This window comes from Lissotriton vulgaris, chromosome 5 (genome assembly GCF_964263255.1).
Source record: "Lissotriton vulgaris chromosome 5, aLisVul1.2, whole genome shotgun sequence".
NCBI classification, from domain to species: domain Eukaryota; kingdom Metazoa; phylum Chordata; class Amphibia; order Caudata; family Salamandridae; genus Lissotriton; species Lissotriton vulgaris.
The window spans coordinates 1,163,772,708-1,163,797,596 of NC_141693.1; positions in this window are offsets into that span (position 1 = coordinate 1,163,772,708).

The following is a 24,889-nucleotide window of genomic DNA, read 5'->3' on the forward strand; positions in this document are numbered from 1 at the left end:
TTCCGACCGGTATTAGGGTTTTCAGATGTAGGGGCATGTTATTTTAAGAATCGGTAATTTTACCGATTCGGTAAATATACCGATTCTGTAAAATACCAAATCGGTATATTTACCGAATCGGTAAATCCATATGTAGGTGACACTCCTAAGAGTGCCACAGGCCCTTAAGAGTCGGTATTTTACCACACAATCCTATTGTGTGGTAAAATACCGAATTCAGGTGTGCATGCACATCTGTGCATGCACACCTGTGCAATGTGACACACAGACATGCCCTTAGGGCATGTCTGTGTGCCACATGCCACACATGCCTGTATTTGGGGTGCTAGAGGGTGTCAAAGTGACACCCCCTGCACCCTTGCTGGAATCGGTATTTACCGAATCGGTAAATACCGATTCGGTAATGCCCATTGATTCCTATGGGCTTCAATGCCCATAGGAATCAATGGGCATTACCGAATCGGTATTTACAGAATCGATAAATACCGAATCTTAACGATTCGGTATTTACCGATTCTGTAATTCCTACATCCCCCCCCTCTATTTTACCACTTCTTAAATACCGAATCGGTAAAATTCGGTATTTAAGAAGTGGTAAAATAAAATTACCTACATCTAGGCCCTAGAATATATGGCTATTGCCGAGGAGCTCGCAGACAGCAACAACAACGCAAGAACAATACCAGTGGCGACAACAATGCAAACAACCGGGGAAAACAACGCAAACAACACCACTCTGTAAAACAACGCAACAAAGCCCACCCAGGTGGGACTGTATAAACAACTCACACCCCTCCTAACAACGCCCCGGGGTGGATTACTTATTAATTTTGGTTTCCCTGGATGAGAGTAGAACATTCCCTTCGACAATTACCTGCAAGAAGAGAAACTTGCCATCCTTCCGATGCTACAGCATTTGGATCAGAAAGGCCCCAACCTCCCATCCGAAGGAATACAAACGAATAATGGTATTTATTCTGGGGTTTCTTTATTACACAATGATAGAAGGATAAAAGAAAGAAATCAATATTATGTCATGAAGGCCTTCATCACATCAATCCCTAAGCAATTGCTAATGCAATTAGAATACACATATGTATAACTCATGTGTAAATCAGCATATAACCTGAAAATAGGAGACAATAGTTAGATAAGAACAGTTAGGAAATAAGAGTTAGTGGAACACCTCACCAAGGGGGTTATTAGGATGTCGGGGGTGACACCACCGCGGTGCTGGTGGGGCAGAAAAACACCTTTTTCCGCCCACGAGCAGCGGAACTCACGTCCGCCACATTAGGATATCAAAACATAGGTAATTTCCAGTCCGCCATGGAGCGCAGCTCGCCGCCATCAAAGTGCGCCTGCCACTGTGGCGGTGGGAGCCAATCGAGACTCTCCGCCGTGCGGAATGACGTCCGCCCGCTCAACAAATTAGGATGGCCCAAACAAGTTGACGCACCGCAGTCTGAGCAGGCGGAAAGTCGACAGCGGAGCGAGATAGCCGAGACCCAGACCTGAACGCCATGAACCCAGCCCTCCGTATGCACCCGGTGATGCTCCTCCTACAACACTATCTTCAGATGGGCCGCCGCGGACGCGGCCGCACGTACGCAACTACACAAATGCTACACACAACACACAGGTCGACACAGGGTCCAATCACGACACAGGCACCCTGCTGGGGTCACAACACATCCACAAGGGCACCCACACATCACCTACCTGACAACATTGCACCCCTCAGCATCCGGGACATACATCGTCTGCCAACCAGCAGCAACGTCCTGCTCCTGGTCACATCACCGCCGTGGTCAACACATGCGCACTATGCAGAATGGGGGCCACTCCAAGGCATGGGCAGGGCACAAACACCGCAGGGCCACACCACCACAAACCACACTGCAATGCACCCCACCAAGTCACAGGCCAGGTGCCCATCCCGTGCACTCCCATGCACACCAACAAGCACTGCAACAAGCACAATACACACTCTCTGCACCACACAACACACAACCAGGGAGACACCAGGGCCACACACACTGAAGGCTCACAATCCTTGCCAGCACATACACACACAAACAAACACACACCCTGGGTGTAGCCACAGACACGATACACACACAGGGATGCCTCAACAAATGCCTGTACAAGAACAACACACAAACACTACAGGAACACATACTGAACTCCAACAGAAACAGACATACCCTGTACTCCCAACTGGGGAAAAGCAATGGGAGCACAGACACAACAGGAGTACACAACATCATCACTCAGGAACAAAACACACACACCATAACACAAATCACACAAGAAGTGCATCTGGACAAACACACACTGCCACATCAAACCTACCACAGATGCACATCAAACACCAATCAACAAACACCACAAGGCATCAGGGAATGCACATCAGGCAATGCCCAGGCCACATACACACAGCACTGCATGCTCAACACGCATTGTGTGCATAACAAGCTCAACAGCCACACACACACATGATTAACACAACCACATCACACACACCACAATTCAGCATTGCACAAATACTACAGCACACCCAGGAACTGAACCAATACCACAGCCAACACCAACACATCCAACACAACAACTACACATGCACCACTCTGGGACACCATAGCCAATCCATCTCCACCAGAGCACTGGGCAGCACATACAGCTGAAGTGCACATGACCACTACAGAATGACTAATAGCACAAGGACAGCACACATACACAATTGTGGCAATGTCCAGAGTGGAACAACACTTATGGCCCAAGAACTGCACCACAAAGCACAAGCTCACAAATGAAGTGATGGGGAGGCACACACATGGAAACCAATGGGACAGCTGACATCAAAGTGAAATACCCTGCATGTCAGTAGCAGACATGTAATGGGTGTACCACACACAAATAGAGTGAGGGAAGACACACAATGGCAATGCACAAGTGTCACACATAGAGGATGGCGTAACACCGCACACACCATGCCATACAAGAGGAGAAAAACCACCATGTGCCTGCAATGCATCACAAACACAATGCCAGTGTGAAGCAGCAGGGCCACACAGTCTACACAAACACACCCAAGACACATTGAGGATCAATCAAACACAACACTGCTGTGCAACTCACACACTTTGCACACTTCAAACTTACAAAAACAACTAGGAGGAGTCACACACAACTGCATGGACACACCAACACACAGCACAGTGCACTACAAACAGCTCACACAAGTGCATACAATCTTCTACACAGGGCAAGACAAAACAAACAACAGGCATACAACTCCTGGGTGACACATGTGTTTCTCTCACAATACAGGGGCACACATACATCCACTACAAAATTACACCCTTCACACTGCACACCTCTGCTACACCTAAGACCACACATCTCATGTAGGCCATGGTACCAGGACTAAGGGACAACACAAGATGACCATACACATACACGGCTGGGCACACATAAAGGAATCCACACACATACATGATGATATATCCCAACCTGCTCCAAAACCTTAGCACAGCATCACACCCTGTGCTGGCAGTGTCCCACAACCTGATATGTGAACAGTGTATCCAACAATATCAAATCACTAAGACGATAACAGCATGGTAGGTAAAATAGCCATCACAGATTACACCATTATCAGGGTCAGAATGGACTGAAGACCCTGTCACCCCTGTCTAAAAATCTGATGCCTGCAAAGAGCCTTGCATTGTTGAAGTGATACATAGAGCATGGGGCACAGCCAATCAAATGCAAACAGAAAAATAACTTTAATCAGCGAGGACACTGACAAAACACACCACAGAAGTAACTGTACTCATTCACATATTGCACAGATGTAGCAGTGGAACAATAGTAGACAACAGCAAGGCACAAAATGATCTACACAGTCAAGATACTATGCACAGGTGAAACACAAACAGGAAGGCCAGTGTCCATAGCACAGGTCAGAGGCCAACACAGCAGAGCAACAGGGCCAGTGTCCATTGCAGGTGAGCAGCAAGTACATGAGAGGCTGCACAGGGGAGAGTACAGCACAGAACAGCAGAGCAACAGGGCCAGTGTCCATGGCAGGTGAGAGGCCAACACAGCAGAGCAACAGGGCCAGTGTCTATGGCAGGTGATAGGCCAACACAGCAGAGCAACAGGGCCAGTGTCCATGGCAGGTGAGCCAGCAAATACATGAGAGGCTGCACAGGGGAGAGTACAGCACAGCAGAGCAACAGGGCCAGTGTCCATGGCAGGTGAGAGGCCAACACAACAGAGCAACAGGGCCAGTGTCCATGGCAGGTGAACCAGCAAGTACATGAGAGGCTGCACAGAGGAGAGTACAGCACAGCAGAGCAACAGGGCCAGTGTCCATGGCAGGTGAGAGGCCAACACAGCAGAGCAACAGGGCCAGTGTCCATGGCAGGTGAGAGGCCAACACAGCAGAGCAACAGGGCCAGTGTCCATGGCACAGGTGAGAGGCCAACACAGCAGAGCAACAGGGCCAGTGTCCATGGCAGGTGAGAGGCCAACATAGCAGAGCAACAGGGTCAGTGTCCATGGCAGGTGAGAAGCCAACACAGCAGAGCAACAGGGCCAGCAACACACCCATATACTAAACAATGTTCAGGACTAGCACACCTGTAAGAGGCACAGGCGTATGAGGGGGATGTCAACTCACTCCTGGCTGTCATGCGGACTTGTACCTGGCTGTGTGTTGGGGACAGCAGGCCCACTTGACTGTGTTGACAGAGCCCCAGGTGATGTGGTGCTAACAGTGTCTTTGCAAGCTGGAGGACTGTGTGGAACAGGTGGCATAGTGGCACTTGGAGGTGGAGTCATGCAGACCTCTGACACAGTGGGGGTGGGAGAGGTTGGAGGGGTGCCCTTCCACTTTTTGGGAATATGAAATGGCTTCCCTGTCTTGGGGTTGATGGGAAGTGGAGATGACACAACTGGCACACCCCCAACTGGCCCACATCAGATGCAGATACTGGCACCACCTCTGGAGATGTGCTGGATCCCGCGGAACGCCTGGTCTGGCTACGTCTCTGGACAACCTTCATCTCTTTGCCAGGTGTACCCTCTATAGTGCCCTCCTTCGACTTCCTGCCAGGGCTGGTCACTACTGTGCCCTCCTTTGCCTTCTTGCCAGGGATGGTCACTACTGTGCCCTCCTTTGCCTTCTTGCCAGGGCTGGTCCCTACAGTGCCCTCCTTTGCCTTCTTGTCAGGGCTGGTCACTACAGTGCCCTCCTTTGCCTTGTTGCCAGGTGTACCCCCTACAGAACCCTCCTTCGATTTCTTGCCAGGGGTGGTCTCCACAGTGCCCTCCTCCACCTGCAGCAATGGTCGTGGAATTGGGGTAGATGTGGTGGGTGGATGTGTCCCTGTGCTCTTCCTAGGTGTACCCCTGATATGCAACACCTCCTCAGTGGGCACAGACACTGTATGGGTATGTTTGTGTGAAGTTGTAGTGACAGGAGAGTCTATTGCTGGTGATGGCTCTGCGGCATGTGAGCCTGATGTCTGCCTGATTGCTCTTCTGGCCTTGCTCTTTCCTGACTGGCTCTTGTCTGTGCATTCTGGGGTGGACATGCTCTTCAGTGGGGATGGTGTCTGTGGGCGGGAGTGTTTGGCTTGTGTCTGTTGTGTGCTCCTTGTGCTGTACCTTTACGTTGACGCAGGCGAACCGTGGTCACTGTCATCTGATGTGGCCACTGACTGGGGGGTGGACAAAGGCACCAGAGCTGGAATGGGAGCATGTGTCTGTTGAAGGGCAGAAGTCACTGTGGATGACAACGCCTGGACTGTACGGTGTAGCCCACCCACGTCAGAGTGTATGCCCTCCATGTATGCACTCACCTAGCCTAATTTCCTGTCATGGTCACTGAAGGCATTGAGCAGGGCAGTCTGGCCCACACAAAGCTGGCGCAGGAGTTCAACACACTCTGCACTGAGTGCAGCAGGGGGGACAGGTGCAGGGGCAGCGGTGCCAGGTGTGAATGTGACTCGTCCCCTCTTAGTGACATGGATACGGGTAGCCCCATAGGAAGTGGATGGGAGGCTGGGCACTGGCCTCTGGGTGGTAGATGATGATGCAGACTCCCCATCTCCTGTGCCTGCCAACATGGATGCATCCCCGCTGGCATCAGATGATGTGGTACTCTTTGTCTCAACCACGGGTTCCTCCTGCATACTTCTGTCCCTCTTAGATGCGCTGGTGGGCTCAGTGTCACTTGCCTCCGCTGCAGCTGTAGCGCTCCTCTTAATAATAATAATAATAATAATAATAAAACATTTATAAAGCGCCTGGCTGCACAAAACTGTGTGTCCCCGCGCTGACTGCTAAATACAATACTGAAATCCAGAGGAGTAGTGGCAATGGAGCACCGGGAGGGAATTAATTGCTAGGGAACAAATACGTTTTTAGTTTTGTCCTAAATCTCAGTTCGGATGGCTCCATCCGTAGGTAGAGCGGGAGTGCATTCCAATGTTTGGAGGCTAGGTATCGAAAGGATTTTCCTCCCATTTTAGCTCTTGTGATTCGGGGAAGTTTAAATAGCATCATGCCCGACGATATTAGATTCCGAGTCGGGCGATGTATAGTAAGGAGATTTTTTAAGTATTCAGGGCCTCTGTCCTGAGCGATGCGGTGGGCATAGCAAAGGGTCTTAAACTTAATCCTTTCCTTGACAGGGAGCCAATGGAGTTTGGATAAGGCAGCTTTAGCAGATGTTCTTCTTGGGAGTCCGAGCACCAGTCGTGCGGCTGTGTTCTGCACGCATTGTAATTGATGAAGGCCCTTCTGGCTGAGTCCAATCAGGAGGGCATTCCCATAGTCCAAATGGGGTGCTATCAGAGCATGGACTATGGTTTTCCTGGCTTTGGTGGGAAGAAGATCCAGCACCTTTCGAAGAACTTTTAATATGCCAAAGCATTTTCCCGTTATCTTGTTGACTTGGGTCTTACCGGAGAGGTCGGAGTCCAGCATAATGCCTAGGTTTCTAACCGTCTCTGCGGGAGTAGGCAGATTGCCCAGTTCACTAGGCCACCATGCATGAGACCACGCAGAAGCATCTCTCCCGACCACCAGTACTTCGGTCTTATCGCCATTCAGACGGAGACAGTTGTTGTTCATCCAGGCCGCTACCGCCGACATACAGTCAGAGAAATTGGTGGCATATTCTCTTCGGTCAGGGGTTAGCTTGAACACCAACTGGGTGTCGTCAGCATAGCTGACAATGCCCACCCCAAAATCCTCTACAATGTGTGCCAGAGGTTCCATATAGATGTTAAATAACGTGGGGCTCAGGCTAGAGCCCTGTGGAACCCCATGGCTCACCTTCCGAGGAGATGATCTGAAAGGTGGGCAGTGTAGCTGGAAACTTCTGTCTGTCAGAAAGGAGCGTAGCCAAGCGAGTGCTGGGCCCATTACTCCCATGTCCGAGAGACGAGACAACAGCGTTGAGTGCAGCACGGTGTCAAATGCTGCACTAAGGTCCAATAGGACCAACGCCGCTGTCTCGCCCTCGTCCACCATCTGCCGAATACATTCAGTCGAATATAGAACTGCCGACTCAGTCGAGTAGCCTGATCTAAATCCTGACTGGGAAGGATGAAGGAGAGCTTCTTTCTCCAAAAACTCCATAAGTTGTTTATTTGCCACTTTTTCTATGATTTTAGCACAGAAAGGAAGAAGTGAGATTGGGCGTAGATTTTGGAACTGAGAAATATGAATGTTTGGCTTCTTCTTTAATGGCATAACTTGGGCAGTTTTCCATACTTCTGGAACATAGCACTCCTGGAAAGATGAAGTGATCATCTGACTAATGTGATCAATTAATGTGCTTTCCATAACTCCCTTACACCGATCCGGTGGACAGGCATCGGTGGGGGAGCCGGACTGTATGCCATTAATGATTTTCAATAGATCCTGTTTGTCAGGGGTTTTGAAACTGGTAAGTGGGGATTTGTGAGTTCGGATGGATCTGGTATCCGCGTTGGTATTTACAGGATTTGTGTTGCTTACAAAGGTGGCATGGATTCTGTCCACTTTTTCTACAAAGAAGTCAGCAATTTGATCACATATCTCAGCAGAGTATGTGTCTTGAGCATCTAGTCGTGATGGAATTGTGAGTTCTCTGTAGATACTAAACAACTCTCTCGTGGGATTATCTGCTTGCTCAATTCTATTTTTATAGTGGTTACTTTTCTCCGCTCTGACCAGTTTCTGATACTTTTTTAGTTCAGTTCTGTAACTTTCTTTGAGTTCAGGTGCATAGTTTTTTCTCCATCTACGCTCTGTAGATTTACATTGAGCCTTTGCTGTTCTAAGTTTCTCCGAAAACCATGGAGCGGTTTTGGATTGTCTTGCTGGAGGTTTGGCTGTCCAAGGAGCAATTTTATCTAATGCTTTCGCCATACATAATTCGTAGTTGTCCCAAACCTCCTGTAAGGAGTTACCTATTGTTGGAGGTTGCTCGGCTAACATGCTATTAAAGAGTTCAGGGGTGAATCTTTTCCAATTTCGGCGTTTGTGAGGAGGATGTTTTATAGGTATAGCTCCTATAGGTTCTCTTAGTATCTCAAATGGCACAATGCTGTGGTCAGACCAGATCAGTGGGATCGGGGGTAAGATCTTAATGCCCTCCCAATTCGCAAAAATGGGGTCTAAAAGATGTCCCTGCTGGTGTGTGGGGATTGTAGAGAGAAGTTTTATATCTACAGAGTTAAGTGCGGCAGCTAAAAATTGTGCCTCGCTGGAATTAATATCTTCAAAATGAAGATTTAGGTCGCCTAAGATAATTAGATTTTTGTATCTAACTGCTAGCTGGGTAGCTGACTCAATGAGTTGGCTGCACACAGGCGCCGCGACTCCCGGGGGCCGATATATCAGTAGACCAGTGATCGTATTTGTCGGTTCTAATTTTATTGTAAATAAGCCACATTCACTATTAGTTATGGTGGATTTTATTAAAGTGCATTCTAGCTCTGCTTTATAGATTAGTGCAAGTCCTCCTCCACGTTGTTTTTGTCTGTCAATTCTCAGTAGGCTATAACTGGGAGGTATTGCTTCTAGAATATCAGGGGAGGACGATTCTTCTAGCCATGTCTCAATAAGAAACATGGCATCCGGATCTTTATTTATCAATAGGTCGTGGATCTCCATTTTATGTTTAGTCAAAGACCTACAGTTTAGCAATATCATCTTCAGGTTAGCTATCTTTTTTGGAATTTTATTTATCGTGGGAAGTGCTTGGTTGCATAATTTACAAAGGGAGGGTATGTAATCAGGATATATAGTATGAAAGCAGGTTTGAGTCGGCCTCTTACCAAGTGTAAGGAGATCTTCTTTGGAATAGTATATTCGGTGGCTGCTACTGCTTAGGGCATCAGTTTCAGTTTGGAGGGTGGGGCCATGGAGTCCTGCCCCGCGCCCCGGTCGTTCGCGGACGGGCGCAGACGGGCAGGACTCTGGCTTGACTCCGGCGCGCGATCGGCGCGCCCACAATGCGCGTCCGCTGCGCAGAGCCATGACCGTATGTTTTTATGCCGTCGTCCGTGCGACGTTCAATGCGAGCCCTCACTAAGATGGCCGCTACCCTTTCCCTGTCGGTCCCCGCAGATGACGGCCCGAAAATCGGCCACACACTGAAGGGGAAGGCAAGTAATCTGCCAAGCTATTGAGGGAAATACGGGTAAGGTCTAAACATCCTTACCTTGTCTGGCACCCTAAATCGGTGCGAGGTAAATCCCTACAATGTACGTGCCTCTAGGTTGAACACAAAGTATTCAGCACAAATGCCAGTGGGAGGGGGAAGGACACACGGGGAAAATATTCAACAGTTTTTCTTAAAAGCAAGATCAAATTTTAAAAAGTTAACCTCCCGGCTCAAGCCTCAGGAGTAAATGAAAAGCAGTCTTGCCACCACTGGTTTCTGGCTCATGTTTCTCCGTGGTCTCTTGCGAATCTGCATTAGAGAGAGATACAGGGTTTTGTAAGTGTCATCATCTGGTCATACGAATTCAAATCAATGCAGTACAGGAGAGGCCCAAATCTACATGGTCACCACCACACCCTGCAATCACTGTGCAGCAACACACTACATAGACCATAACAGTGCCTGTAACGCAGAATAACTGCCAGGAGTGAGGCATGTTGATGCCACACAGCACTACACCCTTCCCGTAGATGGAGTGCCCCCCCAACTTGACCTGCCCTAGGGACATGATGTGGGTACAACACTTATTGCCACTGACAGACCTTCAGGGAACAGGAGGGGACAACACACACACCTAATATTACATTACGTGCCACAATGCCAAGTAGGCCATAGCAAGCACCATATGGTAATCTCGGTCACATTGTTGTCAGATGTGTGGGCCTCAACCATCATGGTGCATGCAAAGTAGGCATCCATGAAGTCACACTCATAAAGTTGATACTGCAGTTCACCACGATATAGATTCCCCACACTATCCCAATGATGAATGACCATGTGGAGCCTAACACATCTAGCAATGCGAAAGAACAGCAGGGAGGATCAGCTCAGTAAGGCCAAATGCCTCATACAAGCACACATCACAGTAGCCACTCACATCACACAGCACAGAATAGCAACACACGCACATCACATGGGTCACCGCTGCCACAGGCCCTGTACACATGCATCCACTCCCAGCTAAAATCACCCTCCTCAGATACTCACCACCCCTGCCTTGCTGCCGATGCTCCTTCAGACATGCATCCAGGTCTGGATGAGTCACTGCCAGTATGCGGCACATCAGTGGAGTCATGCTGTGCCGTGCCAAACGTCCTGTGCGTGGTAGCATCCCCAAGGTCATCTCTGCCACTTGCTTTGCCAGCCGGCTGATGTCGTCCCACCTCTTGTGACAGTGGGTGCGTCGTCTGTTGAAAACCCCCAGGGCTCGAACCTTTTCTGCAATGGCCCTCCACAGGGCCTTACGATGGTGCATCTTGAGTGCAGGTATGAGAGAAAAGAAGGGTAAACGAACAGTTAGACAATGTCAGATAACAACATCTATCAGTACAGTGGCAAGACACAGACTCAGGACTTATTGTAGCCTCCCTCCCTCCAAAACTGGGTGACCACTCACAAGGGAACTCTGCATGGCCCAAACATTTGTGATTGCATGCACACATTGTGGCGTATAGGTTCCATGATAATCTCACAAATGCAGGATGCCTCAACACAATATGCATCGACAGAAGTGTTTAAGTAATAATAATAATAATAATAATAATAATAATAATAAAACATTTATTGAGTGCATGGCTGCACGACTGTGTATCCCCGCGCTAATTGCTGAAGAATCTCAACCGAGAATCAAGTCAAAGGGAGAAAGCGAGGCGGAGTTATTGAGGTAACAGGTGGGTTTTCAAATTAGCTCTGAATAGAGTTTCCGATGGTTCCATTCTTAAATGAGTAGGAAGAGCGTTCCAGTGTTTCACTCCTAGATAACGAAAGGAGCGACCACCGATTTTTGCTCTGTGGATGCGGGGGAGTTTGAAAAGGGACATTCCTGAGGACCTCAGGTGTCGGGTAGGTCGGTGTATGGTCATGAGGCTCCTTAAGTAGGTGGGACCCTTGTTGTGGGCTATCCTATGGGCATAGCAGAGGCTCTTGAATTTTATTCTCTCCTTTACGGGGAGCCAGTGCAGTTTGGATAATGCAGTTTTGGCAGACGTTCTTTTGGGAAGGCCCAATACCAAACGGGCTGCTGCATTTTGTACACATTGCAGCTGGTGAAGATGTTTTTGGTTGATGCCTAGAAGGAGGGCATTCCCGTAGTCCAGGTGCGGTGTAATAAGAGCATGCACGATGGTTTTCCTGGCTTTGATCGGTATCAGGTCAATGATTTTTCTGAGAATTCTTAATGTGCCGATGCATTTTCCAATGATCTTGTTAACTTGGGATTTTCCTGATAGATCCGCGTCGATCATGATCCCAAGGTTCTTGACCTTCTCGACAGGTCGAGGGCATTCGCCGAGAGATGTGGGCCACCACGCTTGAGACCATAGGGAGGATTTATTCCCTATCACTAGCACCTCAGTTTTATCTCCATTAAGACGGAGGCAGTTACTGTCCATCCACACGGCCACAGCAGCCATGCACTCCGAGAAGTTTGAGGCGTACTCCTCGGTATTAGGAGTAAGCCTAAACATCAACTGAGTGTCATCGGCGTAGCTAACAATGCCAACCCCAAAGTTCTCTATGATCTGAGCCAGGGGTTCCATATAGATGTTGAACAATGTAGGGCTCAAGCTAGAGCCCTGTGGAACCCCATGGCTGACGGTCCGAGATGACGATTTGAAGGGCGGGCAATGAAGCTGGAAAGTTCTGTTGGTGAGGAAAGATTTAATCCACGCCAATGCACAGTCCTTTACTCCGATATCTGAAAGACGGGACAGCAGCGTGGCATGTAGCACAGTATCGAAAGCTGCGCTTAAGTCAAGCATGACCAACGCTGCTGTTTCACCCTCGTCCACCATCTTGCGGATATATTCCGTGGAATACAAGACAGCTGTCTCCGTTGAGTAATTTGGTCGGAAACCGGATTGAGTGGGGTGAAGAATGTTTTCTTCCTCTAAAAACGCCATAAGTTGGATGTTAACAATTTTCTCTATTATTTTGGCGCATTGAGGCAGTAGAGATATTGGCCTGAGATTTTGGAATTGAGTGATCGGAACATTAGGTTTTTTTTTCAGGGGAATGACTTGGGCGTTTTTCCAAGCCTCCGGGACATGGCATTCTTTGAAAGAAAGGGTAATGAGTTGGCTTATTTGGTCCATGAGGGCAATGTCCATAATGTCTTTGCATTTATCTAACGGGCACACGTCATTAGGGGAGCCAGAGTGGATACTGTTGATTATGCTGGACAGTTTTTCTTTGTCGGGAGTGGAAAAATGGGTAAGAGTGGTTTTGTAAAGAGGGGGAATTGTCGTACCAGATGTGGGGGGGGGGTGGGGAAAGTGGTATGAATTTTCTCTACTTTGTTGACAAAGAAGTCTGCAATTTTTTCGCATAGTTCATTAGAGAATGTGTCCTGCGTGTCCAGGCTTGACGTGTCTGTTAGTTCCTTGTAGATCCGAAACAGTTCTTTAGAAGGATTTATGGCCTCTTCAATTCTAATTTGGAAAAAGTGACTTTTTTCCTCTCTTATAAGTCTCTGGTAGGCCCTTAGTTCTTGTTTGTAGGTCTCCTTCAGTTCCATGGAGTAATTCTTTCTCCATTTCCTTTCAATCGCTTTGCAACGGGCTTTGGCTACCTTTAATTTTTCTGAGAACCACGGTTCAGATTTTGTTCTCCTAGCTGGGGGCTTGCAGGTCCAAGGGGCAATTTTATCAAGTGCCTTGCTTAGCCATAATTCGTATGAATTCCAGGTTTCTTGAAGGGACTGACCTTGGGGAGGAGGGTGGATTTTTAATTCGTCAATCAGACGTTCTGGGGTATAGTTTTTCCAATTGCGTCGCTTGGCATACAAGGGTTTGTGGACATTATTCTTAGACCTGGTCTTGGGTATGTTGAACAAGATCATATGGTGATCTGACCAAATGATGGGGACCGGGGGTTGTATGTCAATACCTTCCCAGGTCACAAAGATGGGATCGAGAAGATGGCCATGTTTATGAGTGGGGGAGGTGGATAGCAGGGTAATTCCCAGAGCTTGTAGGGCAGTCTTCAGAAGTTGAGCTTCCTTAGCATGTAAATCTTCGAAATGAAGATTAAGGTCACCTAGTATCATAAAGTTGTTGTATTTGATAGCTAGTTGCGTCGCCGTTTCTATAAGTTGGTTACAGAAAGGAGTGGCATTGCCAGGCGGCCTGTAAATGAGAATCCCAGTAAGTCTGAAATTATACATGGCAAAGATGGGACATATCTACTATTCAGTGTGAAGGAACAGGAGCATGTGAGTCTGGTGATGTGTTATCATTTGGGTGATCAGCCACTGAACCTACTCTGTGGGTCACACTGACTCAGACTACAGGGGCACACTCAAACATTCACACAAGAAATTACTGTCCTGGCACCTCACCTACATGGCTAACATCCGTTGGCTCTGTATGGCTGACAATGTAACACACCCCACTCACACATACAAGTACAGGCATAGAAAAGAGTGACATTGGGACACACACACACTCCCTCGCCCTGGAGACAGCTTGTCTGTCTATGTCGTACACAACCCCACACCCTCAGGCATATACTGCAGCTGCACAACTACACGTCTGACACCCCCCTGCCCTACAGCTACCTTCATGGAGACTTACCACTACATTGGGACTACCAAACAGCCTTGGGTACTGTGCCAGCACCTCGTCCACAAGGACCTCCAGCTCCTCACTTGTGAATGGACTGGCACGGATCTTCTCTGTCCTTGCCATCCCTGTGGACATGGAACACCTGTGCTGGAAGTGAGTGGTGAGGGTCCCAGGCAGCAGGCTCTTCAGGCAGCAGCAGGAGAGGGTCCCAGGCAGCAGGCTCTTCAGGCAGCAGCAGGAGAAGGTCCCAGGCAGCAGGCTCTTCAGGCAGCAGCAGGAGAGGGTCACAGGCAGCAGGCTCTTCAGGCAGAAGCAGTAGAGGGTCCCAGGCAGCAGGCTCTGTGAGCAGTCGAAATGTGAGGCTCACTCCCAAAGATTTATAGTCCCCTGGGGTCGATTGGAAGCTGAAAAGCTGCTACAATTGGTGTCCAGGTCTGCCTCTTTCAAAAGTATCCAATGACCGCCTCTGCGGTGGTGGTGCAAACCTTCCGCGATTTTCAAATCTGCATCATGCCTCTGCGATCATCGCTGTCATTGGCTGTAGGCAATGCTCCATGGCGGTGATGCACCGCGGGTGCCCGGGGTGCACTACCGCAATGGTGCATCATTCAAAAGTATCCAATGACCGCCTCCGCAGTGGCGGTGCACACCTTCCACGATTTTCAAATCTGCATCATGCCACGGCGATCATCGCTGCCATTGGCTGTAGGCAATGCTCCATGGCGGTGACGCACGCGGGTGCCCGGGGTGCGCTACCGCGATGGTGCATCATTCAAAAGTATCCAATGACCGCCTCCGCGGTGGCGGAGAATGCCCACCGCCATCTACACATGTCTCCATGCCAATGGCTAGCGCACTTGTGAAGGGGGTGGTGCTGGTGTCACACCACCGGGGCCAGGCGGTAGGTATCGCGATTCATGCGGCGGGGCATGCCCACCGCCATCTACACATGTCTCCATGCCAATGGCTAGCGCACTTGTGAAGGGGGTGGTGCTGGTGTCACACCGCTGGGGCCAGGGGGTAGGTACCACCATTTATGTAACATTAAATGGCTATGTCCATCGTGTACACTGTATCAGTGCCCAGCAGCAACATGGTGAAGGGCACATACTTGTACACACAATGCCATTCTTCCATGTCATCCACAGGTGGACGCACGTTCTGTGTGACACACTTTGGTCTGTGGTCCCTGCCATGTTAGTTATGCATTTGATGGTTGATGATGCTTGACACTCTTGAGCTGGTGTCAATGATGTTGAAGAAATCAATGTGTTGTGGGTCAGTGCTGACCTTGACAAGGCTTGTGTCACTGTATGGTATCGTACCAGACTGGTGCTTTCACATCAGCTCATGCACACAACTGAAAGTTTTCCTGCTACTGTGATGAATGTGTGGATGGATGTGTGCAGACTTTACATGATGCATTGAGGTGTGACAGGTACAGCAGATGGGTATGATACAGTCATGATAGTTTCAGACACATCAGTGGATGTCACAGCACCTGGAGTGCACATGTGACATGTGTGGTCAGTATGTGTGCATTCACATTCACCAATGTGTTTGTGGCACTCGTGTATTGTTAGTGGAGAGGTGTGCCCTCTGTGTGTATCAAAAGGCCACCCATGTAACCTGGTGTGCTATGCATCTCTCAGGCAGTCTTTGTTTTTCCATGACATCGTTGATGGTATGTGCTGTGGCCATCTCATGATGGTTGTCACTGACATTTTCTAATTTACATCTCAATTAGGAGGAGGCCAAATCTCCTACGTCACCTGACAGTGCTGGAGGACATGGAGAATGTTGCAATAATTCAGAAATTCTGCCAGGACAGACCAACACTGAAGATCCTGTGTGATCTTTTGGAGTCCCACCTGCAGCCTCGCCGACACTATCCAACTGCATTCACACCCACATACAAGGTGATGGCAGCCCTCCACTTTTTTGCAACTGGTTCCTTCCAGGAGACCGTGGCTGGCGCTGGAGGGATGTTCTTGCAGCCATGATGCTCTATAGGAATCGCTACATTAATTTTCCTAGGGGAGAAGAATTGGCCGGTGTGAAGGGTGACTTCTGTCCCCTTGGGTGCATCCCACATGCTGTTGGTGCCATCGATTGCACCCATGTAGGTCTGGTGCCACCACAGGCAACAGAGCACATTTATAGGAACCGTAAACATTATCATTCTATCAATGTGCAGGTGGTGTGCCTTGCGGACATGACCATTTCCCATGTGTGTGTAAGATTTTCCTGCCTCTGCACATGATTCGTACGTCATGAGGAACAGCATGGTGCCCCGGATGATGGATATTCTGCATCCCGAGCGTGCTTGGATAGTGGGTGAGTATGCCTACTGATATTGCATGCTGTGTGTTACCTGCTGCACTCTGGCTGTGCAACATTGCAATGGGTGTATGTCATTCACAGGTGACTCTGCATATCCCAGTAGGCCATGGCTTTTGAGCCCGCTAAGGAATCCCAGGACCCCGGCTGACATCCGGTACAATGAGGCCGTTGGCAGGACCCGACGAGTAATTGAGCGGACTTTTGTCGTGCTGAAGTCAAGATTCCGCTGCCTTGACAGGACCGGATGTGCACTGGCATACTCACCTGGGAAGGTCTGCAAGATCGTTGTGGCCTGCTGTATGCTGCACAACCTGGCCATACACAAGGGGATCCCCCTGCTCCTGGACGATGGTGCGGAACCAAGGCCACCAACTGCTCAAGGACCTGATTCCAGTGATGAGGACAGTGGAGAGGAGGAAGGAGTTGACCTGCGCCAACAGCTCATCGACCGCTACTTCACTTGAAGGTGGGTGACGACGTACAACGTTTACATTGTCTGGTATGGTTGCTGTTGTCGTGAATGGCTATGCGCAGATGTAACAGACAGGCACACGTACAGTCACCTGTGTGTGTTTAATGTGACATTGACGTTCCTTATGGGGACCTATGCTAGCCTTTGTTCACACCGCAGCCCATTGTCTTGTATGCCAGTAGTGTCTTGTGTATGTTTTGTGTAGTGTTCTGTCTGTGATGCCACAATGACACCAGTGACTGTGGTTCTGTTGTGTCTGCCTAGGTGCTTCAGAATAATCCTGCCCTACATACATTACATCATTTGGACACATCATGGACATTGTCAGCACTGAAAATGTTGTACTAAAAAAAAAACTGCACAAAATCTGGTGCGTCAGGTATTTTATTAGTAAAGTGGACATGTGATTTGTGTGTGAATATTTACATGAAGGTGGGGAATGAGCAGTGAGTTGACAGTCATGGTCGATGAGATGCAAGAGTAGACACCATATAGATGTGGTGACCCAGTCCAACAGACAAGTGCCATTGCCAAGGAAATGTGGGGAAAGGCAGTCCAAACAGTCAATGCAGTGGGGAAGAGGGTGCCATCAGGGCTGGCTCTGTGACTGGCGTGTGGCAGGTGCTTTCCCTCCGGAGACTCCCAGGCTCTTATTTGGACGCCCCCTTGATCTTTTTGGCAGTGGGGAGTCTGCTGACTGGCCAGTAGCGTCAGGTGACTCGTCCCTCTCTGTTGGTGCAGGGGAGGATGGTGCACTGTCATACTGCAGCACAACAGGAGGGGGCTGTGGTATTGTTTGGGACACAGGCCTGTCCCTCTGCAATGCCACTTGGTGGCCCATGAAGTCCACCATCTGTCCAAGGCGGTTGTCGATGGACCTCATCAGCAGGATGAGCTCCCTTAATAGTTCATCAGACCGGCCACTTTGTCCCTGGACCTCTTGGTATGCCTCCACAACTCTGGTGAAGTGATCCAGGGATGGTGTCCACTCCTCCCGAGGTCTGGTGTTGACCCTGGCCCTCCCACCTGCCCTGCTGCCACGGACCTGTTGCCTCACCACTCTGGGTCCACGCACACTCTCCCTGCCCTCCACAGTTGCTGGTGTGGCCTGGTCATCCCCTGGGACAGGGGGGGTGCTGCAGGTGGTACTGGTGGTACTGGTGGTGGTGGTGGTGGTGATAGTGGTGTCGGTGTTGGAGGCAGAGGCCGTGACTGCAGGGGTCTGCTGTGCTGTTGTTCGTGCAGCAGACATAGTGGTGGGGAGGATGGGGTCCTGGGACCTCTGGGTCTGTCAAGAGAAGTGAGACCAGATGGTATCTGGTGTCATCCCTAATTGGCACACAATTTGGTTGTGTTCCCCTGGGTCAGAAAAACACTTTCATTCAGATGTTCATTTAAACCTTGTTTTATTTAAAGGTTGTTCATGATTTACGTAGTATTTTCTGTAAGTTCAACAACATCGACCAAAGGATTCAACTAACGTGGAACATTTCGGACACATCAGTTAAATTTTTGGATGTGAATGTCATTATAACACCCAATGGATTTGAAACAGACCTGTATGTCAAACCTACAGACAGGAACAATATGCTACTATACTCTAGTTTTCACGAACCTAATTTGATCAGAAATCTCCCATACTCACAGATGGCAAGAGTTAAACGGATCACATCTAATCAAACTACCTTAAATGTTAGATTGAAAGAGATGACAACTAAATTTGTGAAAAGAGGTTATCCTAAAACCTTAATGGATGAAACCAAAGAAAGAATATCCAAAATAGAAAGATCGAAGTTACTTACACCAACCATCAAAACAGAACAAACCAGGATGGTAGTAGTTTCCAAATACTCCACAAACAGCAGAAAATTCAAACAGATAATAATGAAACACTGGTCCATACTGAATATAGAACCGGACTTCAACAGAGCATTTAAACAACTCCCAATATTTGCCTATACAAGAGCTAAAAACATAGGAGAAATTCTGCAACAAACACCTATGGATACCACCACATATCGTGGAACTAAACCCTGTCTAAATTGTGGCAACTGCAACAATATAATTAAGGGACAAACCATCAACCACCCAACACAAGGTCACGCCATAAAACTACATGTTAATGCCACCTGCGATTCCACCAATCTAATATATGGGATCAAATGCCCATGTGGGAAGATGTATGTAGGAAAGACTGAGAGACGTATTAAAGTACGTTTGACCGAACACAAGTCAAACATCAGACTCAAGAATACGAAATCAGCACTCTCGGCGCATTTTGTTGAAGCACAACATAATGTTTCTCAAGTCAAGTTCATGGTACTAGAGACTGTTCCTAAATATGAGGGCGTAAACAATAACAAGCATCTTTTACGCAGAGAAAATTATTGGATCCAGAAATTATCCACCCAGAAACCCGCTGGGTTAAATGAAAGGATAGAATTTTCTTGTTATTTGTAAATATATAGCTCCAGAAATCGTCTGCAATGTCATTGTGTTATATGTTCCTAACATCTTGACACTAATTCAACCCATTTAATTTTCACCAGACTGACAACCGCCACCCAGTAGCTCCACTGGCTAAACGTTCAACACACCATACATCACACTTCTTTTAGCAAGTTCGAATCCCCACCAAGACCACCTATTTTTTCTCTTTTTCTCTTTTTTTAGCATTTTTTCCCCAACACGCACCTACATCTTTTTAGATTGTACATTTTACCTTTATGTACCTCACGAGTTAAACCCAATAAGTGGTAACCCGCTGCGCACAAGCCGTCACACGTAGCAAACACGGTAGTCTTTCTTTTCTCTCAATCTCATGTGACCGAGAGAACTTCCTTAAGACTCACGAAAGCCGGAAGCTACTCGCTGACACCGGCTCATTGAAAATCGGCAAACGAGAAGACTGTAGCGCGTTCTAAAACACAGGTTAGTGAGGAAATCCGTAACGCTGCTTTACAGCGCGCACGCATCTGTGCGTTAGTTTAGTCTTTTTCTTTTAGTTGATTCGCGTATTTTTGACAATCACTTAACAAACGCCTATCTGTTACAGATTAACCGCAATCCCAGCATGACAGGCATGTGAGTACTAAGAGAACCGATTCCGTTCATAACCCCTAGCACAAACCCCAACCACCACTCACCATGTCACTGAATATATATTTTTCAAATGCATGACATACACGTTTTTTTGCATGTTTTATTATGTGGTTGATATTGAATGTAATGACAATGAGTTAAGACCAGCATCATTGATAGTATGTTTTATTTTCATTTGTAGTGTCATTTCCCTGATGAAGGGCACATTATGTTAGTGCCCGAAATGCATTGGACACGCCTTGATATTTGCCTGATGTTGAAACATGAAATAATTTGATGAACTTTGACTCAAAACAACAGAAAATACTACGTAAATCATGAACAACCTTTAAATAAAACAAGGTTTAAATGAACATCTGAATGAAAGTGTTTTTCTGACCCAGGGGAACACAACCAAATTGTGTGCCAATTAGGGATGACACCAGATACCATCTGGTCTCACTTCTCTTGCTAGTTCTCTAGACGTCGTAGGGTTCTCGACGCCTCCTAATTGAGCACCAACAAACATTAATAAAGCATATTTAACCTGAATAAATCTACCAAAAACAGCTGTGCATCAAACCCATCCTTTTCATATTGTTCCTCACAGCGCCCAAAGGGACCGATAGCACGCAAAAGCATAAGGATCACTGACAGAACTAACTAACGATGTCTAACTATGAGGATATATCAAAAAGTACAGAGGCCAGAGCCTCTACCTTTACATATGAGGAAAAAGACGTGGACCAAATTTATTCCCTAATCAGAGAGGAACTTACACAAGACACAACCAGCCGATCAAAGGAGCAAAATATAAAACAATTACTGTATCTATCCAAAAGAAAAACAAACCAATTACTGCATGCCAGTACACTCATAAAGTATCACAGGAACCTCCGTATACCACGCGGACTCAGAATTGCACTTAAGCCATCTCTCTGCAAACACTCCAAGAAATTTCAAGAACGATGGTACGAGATACTAAATAAATGCTCACTGGACCTAATTCTCCTTATAATACAAGAACTATCCACGATTTTGGAGGAAATCTCTACCGAAATTAAAGAAACAGCCACCGAACTGTCCAAAATGATGACAGAAGAGGAACTAGACAATATTTTGGAAGACATAAAAACACAAACTGAGCGCCACTCTAAGGAAATTAACGAACGGAAAATTCGTAAATTTAAGCGGGACACCTTGGACTATAAGTTAGGCGAGGTATATACATGGGCCGACGTATATGCCCAAAAACGTCGAAATCGTCCCTACAATTCGAATACTGATACCTCCTCGACGGACAGCGAATCAACCACTAGACCTAGGAAAAACCAACCCAGAAGAGCACCACAAGAATCTGCTCCAGCTGAGGAAGCTACCACCACCCAACCGCAAGATAGCAGTCCTTTTTTAGACCAAGGCCAAGCTCAAAAAGGAGACCCAGGAGAGGGCAAGGAAAAAGAAAAAGAAAAGGAGAGAGAACCACCCACAACCAGGAGCACGACAGCCACCACCAAACTGTTGGAGAAAAAACCGAAGAAGAATTAACCAAAGATAACTTAGTCATCAACATAAGTGACCACCACTTTTCCACTTACGAACTGAAACTACTTGAGAAAGGAACCTCATTTGTACCAACTACTCAAACAGACCACTTGGAAGAAGAAGTAAGTTTTTTCAAACTCATGAGAAAACTCAAATTGAGGCACTTCTTTGACAACATTTTACCGGAACGCCCACCACAGGAAAAAGACCAACTATTGGGACTACGTCCGCACAGTACATTCCAGGCACCTTCCAGCCATAAGACTCTCGATCTATTTGAAAACTTGGTAAAACAAGATCTCAACAAACTCAAACATGTAAAACCTAAGAAGAAAAACATAACGCAAAAAGATCTAGACACCATTAAGAGAATTGCAACCAATGACCAAGTAATCCTCACCAAAGCAGACAAAGGAGGCGCAATCGTCATCATGAACAGGTCAATGTACAATGAAAAAGTTGTAGAACACGTCAGGGATAAAACAACATACAAGGAATTGGACTTCAACCCGACTATGGAATATGCTAAAAACTTAAAAGTGATCACTGACCATGCATACGATCAAGGAACCATCACAGAGAGAACTAAGAACTTCCTTACTACCAGCGATCCTAAAAGTCCAACACTAAGAATGACACCCAAGATTCACAAAAACCTGAGAAATCCGCCCATGAGACCAATAGTCTCAACCAGAGGAAGTATACACCAACCGATTGGCCAACTAATTGATAAGTATTTGCAACCAGCTGTACAGTCAACTTGTACATACATCAAAGACACCTCACAGTTCTTGTTAAAACTCCAACAAGTAGAACTTCAACCGAATGAGAAAATACTGTTATGCACAGCAGACGTTTGTAGCCTGTACACTAGCATACCACACAATATGGGAATTGAAGCCATAGAAGCTGCCATCCTAAACATGCATATAGACCAAGATTTCCAGCTATTTCTGATGGAATTAATGCAATTTATCCTGTACCATAGCTACTTTAGAGTTAACAACAAGTGGTACCAACAAATGACAGGAATGGCCATGGGTAATTCGGCCGCACCGGTATACGCCAATATGTTCATGCACTGGTATGAGAAACAACACATCCTGAATGATAAAAATTGGACAGATCATTTGAAAATGATATTGAGGTACATCGATGATTATTTCATCATATGGACGGAAACTGAGGAGAAACTAACAAATCAACTTAATAAGTTCAACAACATCGACCAAAGGATTCAACTAACGTGGAACATTTCGGACACATCAGTTAAATTTTTGGATGTGAATGTCATTATAACACCCAATGGATTTGAAACAGACCTGTATGTCAAACCTACAGACAGGAACAATATGCTACTATACTCTAGTTTTCACGAACCTAATTTGATCAGAAATCTCCCATACTCACAGATGGCAAGAGTTAAACGGATCACATCTAATCAAACTACCTTAAATGTTAGATTGAAAGAGATGACAACTAAATTTGTGAAAAGAGGTTATCCTAAAACCTTAATGGATGAAACCAAAGAAAGAATATCCAAAATAGAAAGATCGAAGTTACTTACACCAACCATCAAAACAGAACAAACCAGGATGGTAGTAGTTTCCAAATACTCCACAAACAGCAGAAAATTCAAACAGATAATAATGAAACACTGGTCCATACTGAATATAGAACCGGACTTCAACAGAGCATTTGAACAACTCCCAATATTTGCCTATACAAGAGCTAAAAACATAGGAGAAATTCTGCAACAAACACCTATGGATACCACCACATATCGTGGAACTAAACCCTGTCTAAATTGTGGCAACTGCAACAATATAATTAAGGGACAAACCATCAACCACCCAACACAAGGTCACGCCATAAAACTACATGTTAATGCCACCTGCGATTCCACCAATCTAATATATGGGATCAAATGCCCATGTGGGAAGATGTATGTAGGAAAGACTGAGAGACGTATTAAAGTACGTTCGACCGAACACAAGTCAAACATCAGACTCAAGAATACGAAATCAGCACTCTCGGCGCATTTTGTTGAAGCACAACATAATGTTTCTCAAGTCAAGTTCATGGTACTAGAGACTGTTCCTAAATATGAGGGCGTAAACAATAACAAGCATCTTTTACGCAGAGAAAATTATTGGATCCAGAAATTATCCACCCAGAAACCCGCTGGGTTAAATGAAAGGATAGAATTTTCTTGTTATTTGTAAATATATAGCTCCAGCAATCGTCTGCAATGTCATTGTGTTATATGTTCCTAACATCTTGACACTAATTCAACCCATTTAATTTTCACCAGACTGACAACCGCCACCCAGTAGCTCCACTGGCTAAACGTTCAACACACCATACATCACACTTCTTTTAGCAAGTTCGAATCCCCACCAAGACCACCTATTTTTTCTCTTTTTCTCTTTTTTTAGCATTTTTTCCCCAACACGCACCTACATCTTTTTAGATTGTACATTTTACCTTTATGTACCTCACGAGTTAAACCCAATAAGTGGTAACCCGCTGCGCACAAGCCGTCACACGTAGCAAACACGGTAGTCTTTCTTTTCTCTCAATCTCATGTGACCGAGAGAACTTCCTTAAGACTCACGAAAGCCGGAAGCTACTCGCTGACACCGGCTCATTGAAAATCGGCAAACGAGAAGACTGTAGCGCGTTCTAAAACACAGGTTAGTGAGGAAATCCGTAACGCTGCTTTACAGCGCGCACGCATCTGTGCGTTAGTTTAGTCTTTTTCTTTTAGTTGATTCGCGTATTTTTGACAATCACTTAACAAACGCCTATCTGTTACAGATTAACCGCAATCCCAGCATGACAGGCATGTGAGTACTAAGAGAACCGATTCCGTTCATAACCCCTAGCACAAACCCCAACCACCACTCACCATGTCACTGAATATATATTTTTCAAATGCATGACATACACGTTTTTTTGCATGTTTTATTATGTGGTTGATATTGAATGTAATGACAATGAGTTAAGACCAGCATCATTGATAGTATGTTTTATTTTCATTTGTAGTGTCATTTCCCTGATGAAGGGCACATTATGTTAGTGCCCGAAATGCATTGGACACGCCTTGATATTTGCCTGATGTTGAAACATGAAATAATTTGATGAACTTTGACT